General features: G+C 40.0%; 1 protein-coding gene across 3 annotated transcripts in view; it reads right to left on the reverse strand.

Annotated features, from left to right (window-relative positions):
• LOC136852626 (uncharacterized) overlaps positions 1–15373 on the reverse strand; it is a 200956-nt gene that overhangs the window by 185114 nt on the left and 469 nt on the right. Inside the window, exon 1 of one of the 3 annotated variants that reach the window (XM_067127550.1) lies at positions 14932–15181. The exons of the other annotated variants lie outside the window; for them this stretch is intronic. The gene's annotated coding sequence lies outside the window, so the exon portion shown is untranslated. Of the gene's footprint in view, positions 1–14931; positions 15182–15373 lie in introns of those variants that run through there. 3 annotated transcript variants of the gene reach the window in all.

Below are 15373 nucleotides of genomic sequence, written 5' to 3' on the forward strand. Positions count from 1 at the left end.
ATATATATATATATATATATGAAATTTATTCAGCTTTCCATAGCAGTTTTCACTGCTATGGAAAGCATTATTTATTACCGAGTAATTACGAAAAATGCCAGCGTATATACTCGTATATAGGCTAAGCGTTGAACGCCGTAGTTCGGCCGGAATTTATGCATGCGTAGATAATTTTTTGTATGCATGTTTGTGCACCTGTAAATAACTTCAATGTGCATGTATTATATATCATTCGAACGGCCATTCTTTGTACTTTGTCGTGCTGAACAGCAAAATGTGTAAATATCAACATTTCTATATGATAATCATTGCCGTATATTTTCTTAGGAAAAAAAAAAGATTGTCCGTAATCTAACGACAATTGCTCAATTTTATTCTAACAATACATATATCTTTCTTTTGTGCGTTTTATAGAAAATTTATTCAACTTTCTAATGCCACCTTTACTTTTTTTCTCTATCTTTATTCCTTACTTAGGTATCATACGAAACGTCAACATAAGTAGGTTGGAAAATCTGAAAACTGCACTCCGTAAAAAATTAGCATTTTGTAATCGGTAACAGCTAATTAGCAAAAACATTTATAGCAAAATGATTGCTTCCACCTGAAAGTTCGAACATTTCCACACAATCTACGCATAAAATAAACTCCCTAAACATAATTATTATATTTTTCATGATTTCAAAAAAATATCTACGATTTTCCTTAAAAATTTCACGTTTATCACGTCTTTTTATTATTATTAATTCTAAGCCTTGCAAAGATTTTCTGATTGCTTTACGAAAAATTCAAGCATTTGCCGACATCATAAAACAAACCAGAAGCCTATATCAGTTATAGTTTGGACGTATCGATTTTTACAAAGAAACTTTTCCGCGCGAGCCCCACTTTTCCTTCCACGGAATAAGTCGCGTACCGGGTAGCGCTATAGGAACCCCCGTAAGCGCGAGACGGTTAATTAAGCATGCTCCTAAACCAGTGCGACTTGCATCTGTAGCTAAAAAGAATTCTTTACTGAAGTCTGGGAAACTAAGTATGGGAGAATGCGTCAACCTTTCCTTCAGTTCATCAAATGCTTCTTGCTGCTTTGTTTTCCACACGAATGACACGTGTTCTTTTAATAACCCCGTCAGCGGAGCGGATATTGTTGCAAAATTCTTTATATACCTGCGGTAAAAACCCGCTAATCCCAAAAATGACTTCGCATCCTTCCTACAGTCAGTTGTAGGATACTCTTTGATTGACTTAATCTTTAAGTCGTTTACTTTCACGCCCTTTTTGCTTAATGTGTGTCCCAGGTAGTCTATTTTCCTTCTAAGGAAATTGCATTTTTTAATTTCAATTTTAGATTTGCCTTCCTCAGTCTCTTTAGTACTTCTCTCACCAGTTTTATGTTTTCTTCAATTGTATCTGTTGCTATTACCAAATCGTCTATATAGCAATGTACATAAATCAGCAAAAATCTTATCCATTAGCCCCACAAAGGTTACTGGGCTTGACTTTCAGACCAAAAGGCATTCTCACATATTGATATCTACTGTTCCTTGCACTAAAGGCAGTTAATGGTTTACTTTCCTTGTCTAAAGGAATTTGTAAAAATCCTTGCAACAAATCTACTGTGGTAAAGTATTTCTTGGATCCGATAGTTGTGATAAGGTCTCTCGTAGGCGGCACTGCATAAGGGCCATTTTCAGTTATCTTGTTTAACTTTCTGAAGTTTACCACTACTCTGTAAGTTTTATCTTTTTTTGGAACTAGGAAAAGTAGGAAAGACCATGGGGATTTTGATGTTCTATTATTCCTTGTCTATCCATTTTTTGTATTTCTCCTTCAATGATCTCCTTTTGGAAATGTGGTACTCTTGAGGGTCAGATCCTGTCTGACGACTCTCGTAGAGGCTTATAAGGTGTACGAGTCAGGCTTCAAAGGAAGAGAGTTACATCTTACTCAGGGGACCTGAGTTCCCTGAGAGGGCAAGACTTTTTGAAGCTTCTCATCAGCATGGAGATCTCCCATGAGGAAAAGATATCTAAGTACTTTAGACGTAGGACTAGGCCCAGGGCGGCTCTGTAGCCCTTAATTGCTGAGACAGAGAGATAATTCTCTCAGCAAAGGAAGATGAGAAAGTCTGCTACCTGCTGAATAGTAGCTCCAACTGGAAAGAAATCCCTCCCAAGACACCAACCACAGAAGATGGCCCATTTCCCTTGGTAGATGTCTACAGAGGATTTCCGAAGATATCCAGACATCTCTGACGCTGTTCGGTGAGATAAGCCTCTAGCTCGCAGGAAACTCCAGATAGTCTCCAACCGTGAAGGGATAGCGACTCTACAGACTGGTGGAACCTCTCTAAGTAGGGTTGGCAAAGGAGGTTGTGCCATGGTGGAATTTCTCTCGGTGCCTCAAATAGTTGAGCTAGCAGGTCCGGTCATTCTGAGATTCGTGTTGATCAGCTGACGAATAAGGCAGAACAGAGGAAAAGATTGTCCCAAGGGTGTTGAAAGATGTTGTCCACTGCAGCCCAAGGGTCTGGGACAACGGAGCAGAACACAGCAACTTCCTGTTGTGCTGGGTTGCGAAGAGGTTTATCACCGGCCATCCCCAAAGGTTGAACAATCTCTCCACGACATCTGGGGGTAGGGACCATTCTGTCCCTATCACTTGACCCTGATGGCTGAGTTTGTCTGCCGCTACATTCTTTTTGCCTGGGATGTATCTGGTTGACAACTCCACCGAGTGTGTTATTGCCCACTTATACACTTGCACCGTCAACTGATAAAGCTGAAGAGACACTAGTCCCCCTTGCTTGTTAACATATGCCACTACTGCGGTATTGTCGCTCATCAGTACATGGAGTGCCCCATTACTTCTTGGAGAGCTAGAAAGGCTGCCTTGAGCTCCAGGATGTTGATGTGAAAGTGCTAAGTCCTGTCTCACTTCTTCCAAGAGAGGAATGGGAAGGGACAGAAGATCCACCCTAAGCATGGAGTCGGACTCCCTGATGGCCGTGATCACTGACCATGCCGTTTCCATCTTGAAATGAGTCTGGCGAATGAATCAGTTCAGGGCAGATAAGTCTATGACTGGTCTCCAACCCCGATGCTTTCTCAATGAGAAAGATCCTGCTGTAAAAGCCTGGAAACAGATCTGTCACGAATTTCACAGCGCCTTTCTTCAGCATTGCCTGCACTTCATCCCGTAGAACGAGGTCCTTCGGCGAGCTGGGAACATATGTCTGTAGATGTACCGGAACATTGGTGAGAGGTGGAGAAAACTCAAAGGATAGTAAATAGCCTGCCCGAAGAACATTTACTACCCAGGTCTCTGCTCCCAGTCACTGCCGTGTTGCCCAATGTCTTGACAGGCACTCCCCCACCAGTGGCAGCGTTCTCCTCCCTTCTTCCTCACCCTCTACCTGGCTGGGCAGATGACTTAAAGGGATGCTGGTTTGCACCCTTCCTGACAGGGGCAGAAGAAGGATGGGTTTTCCTATGAGAGACCTTACGATTCTGGGGTTTCCTAGGACCCATAGAGGAAGGGCCAGCCTGACCAGAAGATCGGGCTGCAGTGGAAGACAAAGGCCTGGAGGTCTTTGCCATTGCACGGTGGATGAGATGGTCATTGTCATCCGCTCTCCGATGATCCACCATGGCATTCACTTGCTCTCTATCAAAGAGGGAAGTGGAACCCAGCAATGGTGCATTCCTCAGGGTCAGAAGACTGACTCAGGACCAACAAACTTGGGAAGACATTGGAGAGAACTGCATCTCTCCTTTTAAGTGTCAGGTTTGCCCACAGGTTAGCTGTCTGGTGGGTCAGGTAGGTGACAGTCCTACCTCCAGACAGGAACAGTCTGTTCTGGTTAGCCACTTCCTCGTTGGTGTGAGATTCAAGAGGAAGTGATCACCTGACTACAGTGGTGGACCAATGGTCCAGCCAAGATATGTGCTTGAAACGCTGTGCTAACTCACAAATTTTGGAACAGGAATTTTCAGGCAGTTTTTATTTTTGTATGATTTTTTATTTTTGTTGCTAATGTGTCACTATTTCCTTCCACTACTTACTGTTATTTGTTTCATCCCCACAGATGTAGATGCTTGCCATTCAAGTAAGCTTCTTAATGGTGAGCTTCGTAAGTGATTTTCCTAATTAATATCTTGACCGAGAGCTTCCCAAAAGTAACCAATAATCTTGAAACGTAGAATGTGTGAGAACAAGTTAATGGTGCCCAAAGCGTTGTTCCATATTAAAGTGAATGAACCTTTAAACAAACTTTAGAGATATTTGTCTTACAATGAGGTGCTTGTGAATAGGTATTTTAGTGAAGATTGTAGCAGTGATTGACTTAATTCTCATGGTTATACTTTGTACCCCTGGCCCACATTTGACATCAGTAGTTTTGTCCTGGGAACACATTTCAGTCATTAATGATGGAATATAGTTTCTGTTAGGCACGTTGAGTCCTTATTTTTTGGTCTGTGTAAAGTCTGTTATGATTCTCCAGACAATTAAAGTAAAACATTTTTCGAAATAGCATGGTTGTAGTGCCACAACATTGTCTATTTTGATTGAGTTTATCAAGTGTTCTAGATAAATGCTCACTAACTTTTGTCTTTTGTATAATAAAGAACTTTCTTTTTACAGAAAGATTTCACTGGCAAATAATCCGCCCCTATAATAAAATAAGTTTTTTTAGAGAAAATACATTTCTTTTCCACTAATATTCATGGCATAACTACCACAAGAGCAAACCGCATTTTCCCTGAGAGTAATGCAATTCTCTCCACCAAGACCGAACAAACCTTGTTTGTGAGCCGATTCAAAAATTCTAGAGGACTCTTGGACCGGCTTAATCCTGAATCAACCCACTATATTCTGGGTTAATTCAGGATTAAGCTGGTCCAAAAGTCTCTAGAATTTTTGAGTAAGCACACAAACAAGGTTTGCTCAGTCTTGATGGAGAGAATTGCATTACTCTCAGGTAAAATGTGGTTTGCTCTTGTGGTAGTTACGCCATGAATATTAAAGTGGAAAAGAAATGTATTTTCTCTAAAAAAAACTTATTTTAATATAGGGGCGGATTATTTTGCCAGTGAAATCCTTCTGTAAAAAGAAAGTTCTTTATTATACAAAAGACAAAAGTTAGCGAGCATTTATCTATAACATTTGATAAACTCAATCAAAATAGACAATGTTGTGGCACTACAACCATGCTATTTCCAAAAATGTTTTACTTTAATCGTCTGGAGAATCATAACAGACTTTACACAAACAAAAAATAAGGACTCAACATGCCTAACAGAAACTATATTCCATCATTATTGACTGAGATGTGTTCAGCAGGTACAAAAGATGCTGGTTTTCACCCTTCCTGGCAAGAGGTACAAAGTATAACAATGAGAATTAAGTCAATCATTGCTACAATCTTCACTAAAATGTCTATTCACAAGCATCTCATTGTAAGACAAACATTTCTAAAGTTTGTTTAAAGGTTCATTCACTTTATTATGGAACAATGCTTGGGCACCATTAATTTGTTCTCACATGTTCTACGTTTAAAGATTATTATTTACTCTTGGGAAGCTCTCAGTCAAGATATTAATTAGGAAAATCACTTACGAAGCTCACCATTAAGAAGCTTACCTGAATGGCAAGCGTCTACATCTGTGGAGAAGAAACAAATAACAGTTAGTAGTGGAAGGAAATAGTGACACATTAGCAACAAAAAAAAAAATCATACGAAAAATATAAAACTCCTGAAAATCCTTTACAAAAATTTGTGAGTCACTACAACGTTGCCTAGGCAATCATTTCCAAGGTCGCCGACTCCTGGTGTGAGAGGGAGATGCCCTCTGCATGGAGCTGCCCCAGCGACAGACCTGGACCGAGACAAACTAAGTTCGGGTCAACCTGTGCCGTCAGAATTGACCTCTCCAAGGGCTTGTAGAAGTTATTCTGATGAGGGAGAGGTGGAGGAAGCAGTTTGAGTGAGTGGCTGGCCCTAAGTGAGTTCTCCCTCCCAGAGATGAGAGAACTCACCTGACCCAGGACAAACTTGGCAAGCTTCAACAATGGCAGCTTGATTGATGGTGAGGATTCCTCGCAGGGTCCGACCAGTGCTTCAAGGCCCAAAGGAACAACCTCATCAGCAGCCAAGGTCTCTTCCCCGAGATTGTTGTACCGATGAATCAGTTTAACAATCTCAACGCAGGACCTCTGCAGCTTGGGGGTGTCAGCGTCCTTTGGGAGAGGACCCTTCGGCCCTTCCAAGTTGTGGTCCTCTTGAGTTGCTCTCTCTGCAGCTGAGAGACCCTCCTCAGAACCCCCATGTCCCCTCTGATACCCGAGCAAACATCTGTTCCGATCCTAAGACTGAACTGGGGGTGTACGAAGGGCTGTGATAGAAGGCCAAATCCTGATTACCAACCCAAGTCCTGTCCTTCCCCTGTTTCCCAGTATACCCCCAGGAGGTTGAAGGGACAGGTGAGAGGGGCCTAACACCCTTTGCAGACCTGCCGGAGGCTGAAGTCTTTGCAGGAGAAGGAGGCTGTAAATGAATGTCAACCCACGGTGATGATTGATGCATGGGTCTGGGAGAGCTCCTGTCACACGAAGGTGAATGCTGGTTGTCCCTGGGAGAGCGCACACATTCTCGCAAACGTGCATGGAAGCTATCCCGAGGAGAGTAAATCCGCTCATGCTAACGTAAGTGGGAACTGCCCCCAGGAGAACAATTGCACACTCTTGGGCGAGAGCGTAGAATGTCCCAATAATGTGCTGGTCTCTTCTTCGAGCCTGAGGCCTCTAAGCGCAAAGAAGAATGAAAGGGGGACATCCTCCATGCTCTGTCTGGCGTGCAGACTCTACAGTCGGCATCGCTCTCATGGGACCCAGTCCTCTGACCAGCCAAGGAGCTGCTTGTGGGAGCCACGTCCCAGGTCATCAGAGATTCAGGGGTCAGGGCAGCGCCTACACGCTGCACACCCACACTCTATCTCTATAGGCTGCCTCCTGGTCCAGGGACATTGATGCTCACTGTAGCTGCAAGGGTCCGTTGGAACCCGGGAGGAAGAACTTTCAGTGGCACGGGTCGGGGAGACCCGTGTACACGGATCATCTGGGGTATGGAAGTATGCCACAGACGATGCTGTTACATGGGAGTCCATGATGGAGATGAGCCTCCAGGTTGGAACTTTGGAGCCCCACGCAGAAGAAGGTTCTTTACCAGACATGAGAGACGTCTGTTGTCTGGTAGAGGTGCCTTTAAAGGTGCCAGTGTACATGAGTGATCCATATACACGGACTTGGCTTGTGGAAGCCACATCATGGCTGATCCGAGCACATGCTGCTTCCGTGCCTTGGGTGTCCAGGGATACATGGAACCCGGGTTCCCTGGCCAGGGACAAGGGAGAGCCGTAGAGAGATCCTCGTGCTTCTTCCATAGAAGACACATTGTGAGAGGACAACAGGCCTTCTTATGGTCGAGAACAGCCACTTTTTCCTTTCTTGGGTCTGTCCACATAACGAGACCCTTAGAAAGAGAAGGGGAGGAGGCGAAGGTAGGTGGAGAAGAAGATACTGATGATGAAAAGGCAAACGGAGTCCGTTCTTTGACATCCTCTTGCAGTCACGTTTGTACCTCTTCAACAATTGTCTAGAAGAAGTTCCTTGGCATTGGGAATCATCAGAGGGCGCATCGACGTTGGTGGAACAGAATGACTAACCAAAGGCACCATGAAAGTAGTTGTCTTTTGTTGGCCGAGTTGGTTGAGCTTCAGACCGTCATTCGATGGGCCGGAGTTCGATTCCCGCCGCCGGCTGATGAAGAGTTAGAGGAATTTATTTCTGGTGATAGAAATTAATTTCTCGCTATAATGTGGTTCGGATTCCACAATAAGCTGTAGGTCCCGTTGCTAAGTAACCAATTGGTTCTTAGCCACGTAAAATAAGTGTAATCCTTCGGGCCAGCCCTAGGAGAGCTGTTAATCAGCTCAGTGGTCTGGTAAAACTAAGCTATACTTACTTTTAGTTGTGGTAATCCTGGATCCCGTAACTGAAACCATAGTTCCAGTTACTGACACAGTGGAGATGGGAGGCAGATGGGAGGCAGATTGGAGGCACTAATGTGCACAATCAAGCCCTGCACCGATGGCTCCCCAGGAAGACCTAGGGATGGCCAGAGGTTCCTAAGATCTTGAAAAGTCTTCTTGATCTCTCCCAGAACCTGTAAAAGATGGGTTAGTAGGGGCTGCCTACCTTTGCCCAGGGGGGAATGGTCTCCCGAGGAAAAGGAGGAAGTCCTCGAGAGATCATGATCACCTCCACCCTCCCACTCGAACCACCCATTGCTGAAGCAACAGGAACGTGGGGTAGTACCTCTCCCCTAGAAGAGGTAGCAGCCAAGGGGAAACAAGGAGCTACCTGGCGTCCTTGGAGGAGAATATTCCTCCGAGGACGGGTGGGTAGCCTTCCTGGATTTCCTCTTTCCAGAGAACCGCATCCATTGCTCCAGGGACCAAACATGACACTCAGAACAAAGATCAGTCATAGAGCACAAGCATTTGCGACATTTCATGCAAATGGTGTGTAGGTCTACATCCAAGGATGAGAGGAAGCAGTTACATCGCTGCTTCCCAACACCCATGCAAACGCAGGGTTTAGACTTAGAAGATTCTTGGGTTTGCATGATAAAGAGCCAAGAATATAAGCACAGATATCACAATATACGCAAAGCACAACAAGCAGGGAAAAAACCAGGATGAAGTACAGAGAGAACAACTGGCAAACACTCAGGCAGAGGAAGGCGAAGGAATGCGTCTGCTCTTGACAAAGGCTATAAGGCAAGTGGTTGTTGCTCAACTCAGTGAAGGGAGGTGGTGAGGGTTACCCTCGCCCCACCCACTGGTAGTTCAACTACCGAACAACCTTGATGCGTAGAACAGACTGCTCCAGCTCGAGCTGAAGGTAGTTCCTATGTGAAGACTGATGATTTGTATTCGTGTAGGAATAAAGGAAAATTTTTCATAAGGTTTCCTAAGAATGTCTCCACTCTTTCTATCACAAGTGCTTTATTTTTGGTTCGTTTAAAGAAAATCTTGGCCATATAAGGGATGTTAAAGGAGAGATTCGTTTGTTAATAAGAGGCAATGATTCTCAAAAATTAAGCCATCCTGGCATTTGTACAATACAATGCAAATACTTAACAGATCCAGTGACCCTAGCAAAAACAAAAAGGTCATTTCCAAAACTGAAATTGATAAAAAAAAAGTAAAAAATGCGCCAAAATTTCTTCAGTGCAATTGAGTTTTCTGTACAGCCACTACAGTGTATAATCAAGGCCACCGAAGATAGATCTATCTTTCGGTGGTCTCGGTATAATGCTGTATGAGCTGCGGCTTATGAAACTTTAAGCATGGCCCGGTGGTGGCCTGTCCTATATTGTTCCCAGATGCATGATTATGGCTAAATTTAACCTTAAATAAAATAAAAACTACTAAGGCTAGAGGGCTGCAGTTTGGTATGTTTGATGATTGGAGGATGGATGATCAACATACCAATTTGCAGCCCTCTAGCCTTGGTAGTTTTTAAGATCTGGGAGAGGGCAGAAAACAGTGTGGACAGACAGTTTTCTTTTACAGAAAACTAAAACTATGGAGGGAGCAACATAAACCGCGTGTGTACAGTAGGCGCACACGTAATGAACAGGAATGCATAACAGCTACAGAAAAAAGAGGAATTATTGTTGTTATGGGATGGTCTAGTCAAGCAGGGAAAACGTAGGATTATAGACGGGTGAACAAGCATTCCAAGAATTGGAAATAAAGGGCCTTGATGTCTTGAAGTCTGGAGAGAGTGGAGGGTGATTTGACACTCCTGAATTAGTTTGTGTAGGCACCTGAAGCAGTTAATGTTGTGGATTTTTTTAAAAACAAGTTAATCCTTCCTTGGTTAAATCATGAATGTAGCAGTGACCTGTTTTGATTTCCTCTAGGGCCTCTCATTATTAGGGGTAAGGGCTTTTATATGTCTGTGTGTATATATACACACACACACACACACACACACACACATATATATATATATATATATATATATATATATATATATATATATATATATATATATATATATCTGGATCATTTGCTTGTGAATGGGTCTTAAAATGAACTCACCCCTGAGACCAGTTTCCAGTACCGTACAATCTCTTAAGTTCACATCTGGCAATCCCTAGTATTGGCAGATGATTTAGAAGAGAAAAAAAAGTTACCCTACTCAAATTTTGATGGTGTGACGTGTATCCCTCAAATGTACAAATACCCAAAGCTCTCAGAACCATCCATACCTTACATACCGTTTAAACTCTATTAATTTTTGTTAGACGGATCTGCTAGGCTACCCGACATAAATTTCATTACTGTTATTGCATGGAAATACTGTAAACAGCATAAACTGAAGTAAAACCAAGTTGTTTTTTCAAGAGTAATTGTCCGTACGAAGATAGGATTCTAACAATATGAACGCATTTCGCGGGCGAGTAAATTTCTACGCTCATTCTCCATAGAGTATCCTGTATTTCAGCTGATCTGGCCACCAGATTCGAGCTATGAGGCAGCTAATTATGGCAAAACTAAGAAAGATTGGCCCTTTTCATTACGCGACCGCTAGTATTTCTAGTACAGTAGTACCATAGTAGTTTTCCCACACCTGCATATCACTTAAAAAGTGTCTTTGTCAAGGGTAAAATACTGTCTGTCAAAATATATGGCTTTTGTATTATTTTCGTTCTTTATGGGTAAAATACACACGCTATATATACATACACATAAATACTATTACGAGACGTTTCAAATGAAATATTATGAGAAAAGCAAGAAAACAGAAAAAACCACGGACCACAAAATCACCAAACATCCACAACACGAAACCAAACTCAATACTGAAAGACTCTGTACAAAAAATATGACGCTGCCATACAACCAACGTACAGAAGATGACCCAACATCACAGGGGAGAAAAATTAAACCAGACCCCTTTTGATAACAAGGAACGAAAATTACTGACCGCGAATCTGCAAGGACTCCCGGAGCACGCACTCTAATAATGGCGGGGAAAGAATCTCACATCGTTTGTACTCACGTCTTTCCATGAGCCATAAACATCATAACAAAGACAGTACAGGTAGTTTAGCCTAAGTCAACTATATTGTCTTTTTGTATGAGTGTTCATTTGGATGAAATTAATTTTTTAAAAGTTTATTAGGTAACTACATAAACGATGAACTTTCTCAGAAATAGGTTTAAATTTGTCTCCTCGTTTGCTATGAAATGCATCCCACGCAAGAGAAGTTAATATCTAATTACTGTAGTGAATTGTATATTAAAACGTTACTTGTGGCTTATATACTATTTGTGAATATAAAAAAGTTACGCTGGTATAAGAGACAAATATTCGTCAAATAAATATACTGACAAATTTTATTTAAATCTGCTCACCCGGACCTGGTATTCACTATTAAGGTTGCTAATGGCACTGGAAGGCGGGGATGTACAACAACGTGCCACGTACTTTCGTGTATTTTAATACATCTTCGGGGAAGAAGTAATACAGAGCACAAAACGAATGAGCAAGAAAGCTCTCACAAAAGTGAAGTGAAGAAAAAAAAATCAAAATATGTATAATTAGGCCACTACAAACAGAAACAATGTTCGTCCACATCACTTAACTACTTAATACCCCAAAAGTCAAAATAAGGAAAGAAATTGCCTAATGGCCACATTACATACAGAATGAATGATAAAAAGCTGACTACTTGTCGACCAGTTTATAGAACAACTGAATTCACAATTAGAAATGTAACAATAATAACAGAAATAACAATATAGATAAGACATCACCAATAAAAGAAACAACGACAATTATTAATATCAAAATAACTGAACGAACAATAAGAAATACATAAAAAGGAAAATGACAAGTAGTATACAAAATTATAAGGATAATTTTAAAACTCTTCACTATTTTATTTTCCTATAATATTACACTGTGATATTGTATCACCAACCGGCAGAAGTACCTGGACTAGCCACTTGGACAATTTCTAAGACACAGAACCTACTGAACTTATAATAGGCCTAATGGGTTATTTGGCTTATGGGTCTTGGCTAGGCAGTACATATATGGTACACTAGCGCACTTGATAGTAAATTGCTTAATTAACTCTTCCCTCCGCCGCCCCTCAAGATACATTTCAGCTTTTTATTAAAACTACTATTCACTAACGTTGACGGGTTATCACGTAGCTCGTCATAAGTAATAAGATCACTTAACAAATCTGAACTTTTCGTTATATGGTCCTCTTTATTCATAATTACTATGCGCTAGTTCCCCATATATGTACGGCCTACTTAAGACCCATAAGCCAAATAACCCCATTAAGCCTATCATAAGTTCAGTAGGTTCTGCGTCTTATAAAATGTCCAGGTACTTCTGCCGGTTGTTAGTACAATAATATCACAGTGTAATATTAATTGTGTTGATTTTGTAGACAAACGTTGCAATGTTAATGTAACATTTGAGTTCAAAATTGTCAGTTTCGATATTGTCTCGTTATTTAAGAAAGTTCCCGTTGATGATTTATTAAATTTCTTATCGGAGGAATTGCCTAAATATGACTTGCCTTCCTTCAAATGTAATAGCTGACTTGATTAGGCTTTGCACTAAGGACTGTAAATTTACATTTAATAGAAAATAGTTAAAAAAAAAATTGGTATGTCAATGGGGAATCCACTATCTCCGTTGCTTAGTAATTTTTACTGGAGTTTTTAAAAGTTAGAAACTTAGAATGTTACCCAGTATTTTACTGACTGGTTCTGTATGGTATCGATATGCGGATGATATTTTCTGTATTTGGCCTGTAAATGCAAACATTGGAGAATTTTTAGATTTTAACTGAATAATCTGGTTCCCTCAATTAAATTTACAGTTGAATAGGAAAGAGAGTCAATGCTACTAGTTTTAGATGTACAAGTCTATAGACACATCCGTAATTTTAAATTCAACGTATATTGCAAACCTACAAATATATGCTCATATGTTCATTATTACTGAGAGCACATAGTGAAGTAAAATTATCTATTTTTTCTTCGATGTTTTTGAGAGCCTTAAGAATTTGCAATTCTGAGTTTTTAGATGAAGAGACAAGCAAAATATGTGACATTGGTGTGAAACTTCAATAGCCAAAGATTTTTTATGGACAAGGCATTAAAAATGGCCATGGTACTTTTTATACAAATGGGGTTAGACAACCTTTTTCAAGCCTGAATATGTTGGTAATTTACCTTACCACAGGAATTTTTATGGATTACCCAAGTTACTTAGATATTTTGATGTAAAGTTAATTTTTAAAAGCTCAAATACAGTACGGAACTTGCTTATAAAGAATCCCCCATTTTCGTCTACCTGCTGCCTTTATACCATTCCTTGTAAAAGTTGTGGCAAGAAATATACTGGCCAAACTGGAAAAGAATTGTCTACTAGAATAAACCAACATAAAAATTCGGTTAGAACAGGACAATATTCTAGTGCCCTTTTTATTCATCTCAGTAATTTTCACCACGCTATTGATTGGACAGAAGCAAAAGAAATTGTATTTTGTAATGATTATATTAGCAGGAATATAAGTGAATCTGCTTATATACAGACGTATTACAGAAAATTTTCAAATTTTAGCCCTGGTGTGTACAAATTGGACAGTCTTATAGATAAAACAGTGAAGAGTTTTAAAATTAACCTTTAATTTTGTGTACTACTTGTCATTTTTCTTTTTATGTATTTCTTATTATTCGTTCAGTTATTTTAATATTACGTGTCGCTGTTTCTTTTATTATGAAGTCAGATGTTTTATAAACTGGTCGACATGTCAGCTTTTTATAATTCATTTTTGTATATACTGCGGTCATTAGGCAATTCCTTTCCTTATTTGGACTTGTTTGGGTATTAAGTAGTTAAGTGATCTGGGCGAACATTGTTTCTATTTGCAATGGCCTAATTATACATATTTTAATATTTTTTTTCTTCGCTTTACTTTTACGAGAGCTTTCTTGCTCATTCGTTTTGTGCTCTGTATTACTTTGTGCCCCGAGGATGTGTTAAAAATTACGAACGTACTTGGCACTCTGTCGTTTCATTTTGAACTTTCCCAGTGGCTTCAGCTAATAACAAAATCACACTCATACTTTTGGGATTTCTTAGTACATACATAATACATTATATATATATATATATATATATATATATATATATATATATATATATATATATATATATAGAGAGAGAGAGAGAGAGAGAGAGAGAGAGAGAGAGAGAGAGAGAGAGAGAGAGAGAGAGAGAGAGTAAAATTTCTGTTTGTGAAACCCGGCTTTCCGTTCTTCTGGCATTCTAAAAGAGTACGTATGGGTAAGCCTGCATTCTTTATTAACCTTATAATAACATGATGAAATTTATAAAACTCTTGATCTGTATTATCTGAGGATGAAAAAAGTGGCAATATCTTAACACCATCGCTTTCCTGGCCATACCTAATTAATTCGCAGTTCATAAGCAGTTTCAAGTGGCCACTTAGATTTTAAACAGACGTCGGGGTGTGTGGATATATTATTGTATAAACGGCACTAAAGTTTATAAATGCATGAAACTTCTTATATTGTTACATTTGTAAGAGAAGGCAGCTACACGCAATCTAAAAGACGTTAAAAATGCAATGGTTAACCTATTACGCCCACTTCAATGAATTTGAAATAACGTGACGTGCCTATTCTCGTTAAACATTTTACAAAACTACACACTACTGACCATATGGTCACACCAGTTTAACAGTCCTATTTAGTCACTTGTCAATGAGACAAGTGAAATAAAAATGGAGAAATGTCTTACTTTTTTTTCAATGCGTTGTAGCCTACTAAGTAAACACTAACTTCGTAACTTCTTGTGATGAAACATTAAAAAACTTCTTAAAAACAATCACTGTCCAACAAAACAAATGACACCAACAATATTAGCGTATTAACTGTACTTCAGTCAAAACAAACTTTTAATTTAATCGAATTTCACCACAAATGAGAAACAAAAACCACAAGAAACGACACGAACTTAACGGAACAGACACCCAGTACCAACTGCCACTAAAATATATACATAAATAACGCTACATCTGGCAACACAGTGACTTCCAAGGAGATGATAATTCATACGGTATGATGGACTGCGATGAATTTGCTTATATTTCATTTATATGGTATTCATCTAATAAAACTGCTACTAAAAGATATACTTTATCAATGACACCCACTTAAATGTGAATACGGCAGAATATAAG

This window comes from Macrobrachium rosenbergii, chromosome 25 (genome assembly GCF_040412425.1).
Source record: "Macrobrachium rosenbergii isolate ZJJX-2024 chromosome 25, ASM4041242v1, whole genome shotgun sequence".
NCBI classification, from domain to species: Eukaryota; Metazoa; Arthropoda; class Malacostraca; order Decapoda; family Palaemonidae; genus Macrobrachium; species Macrobrachium rosenbergii.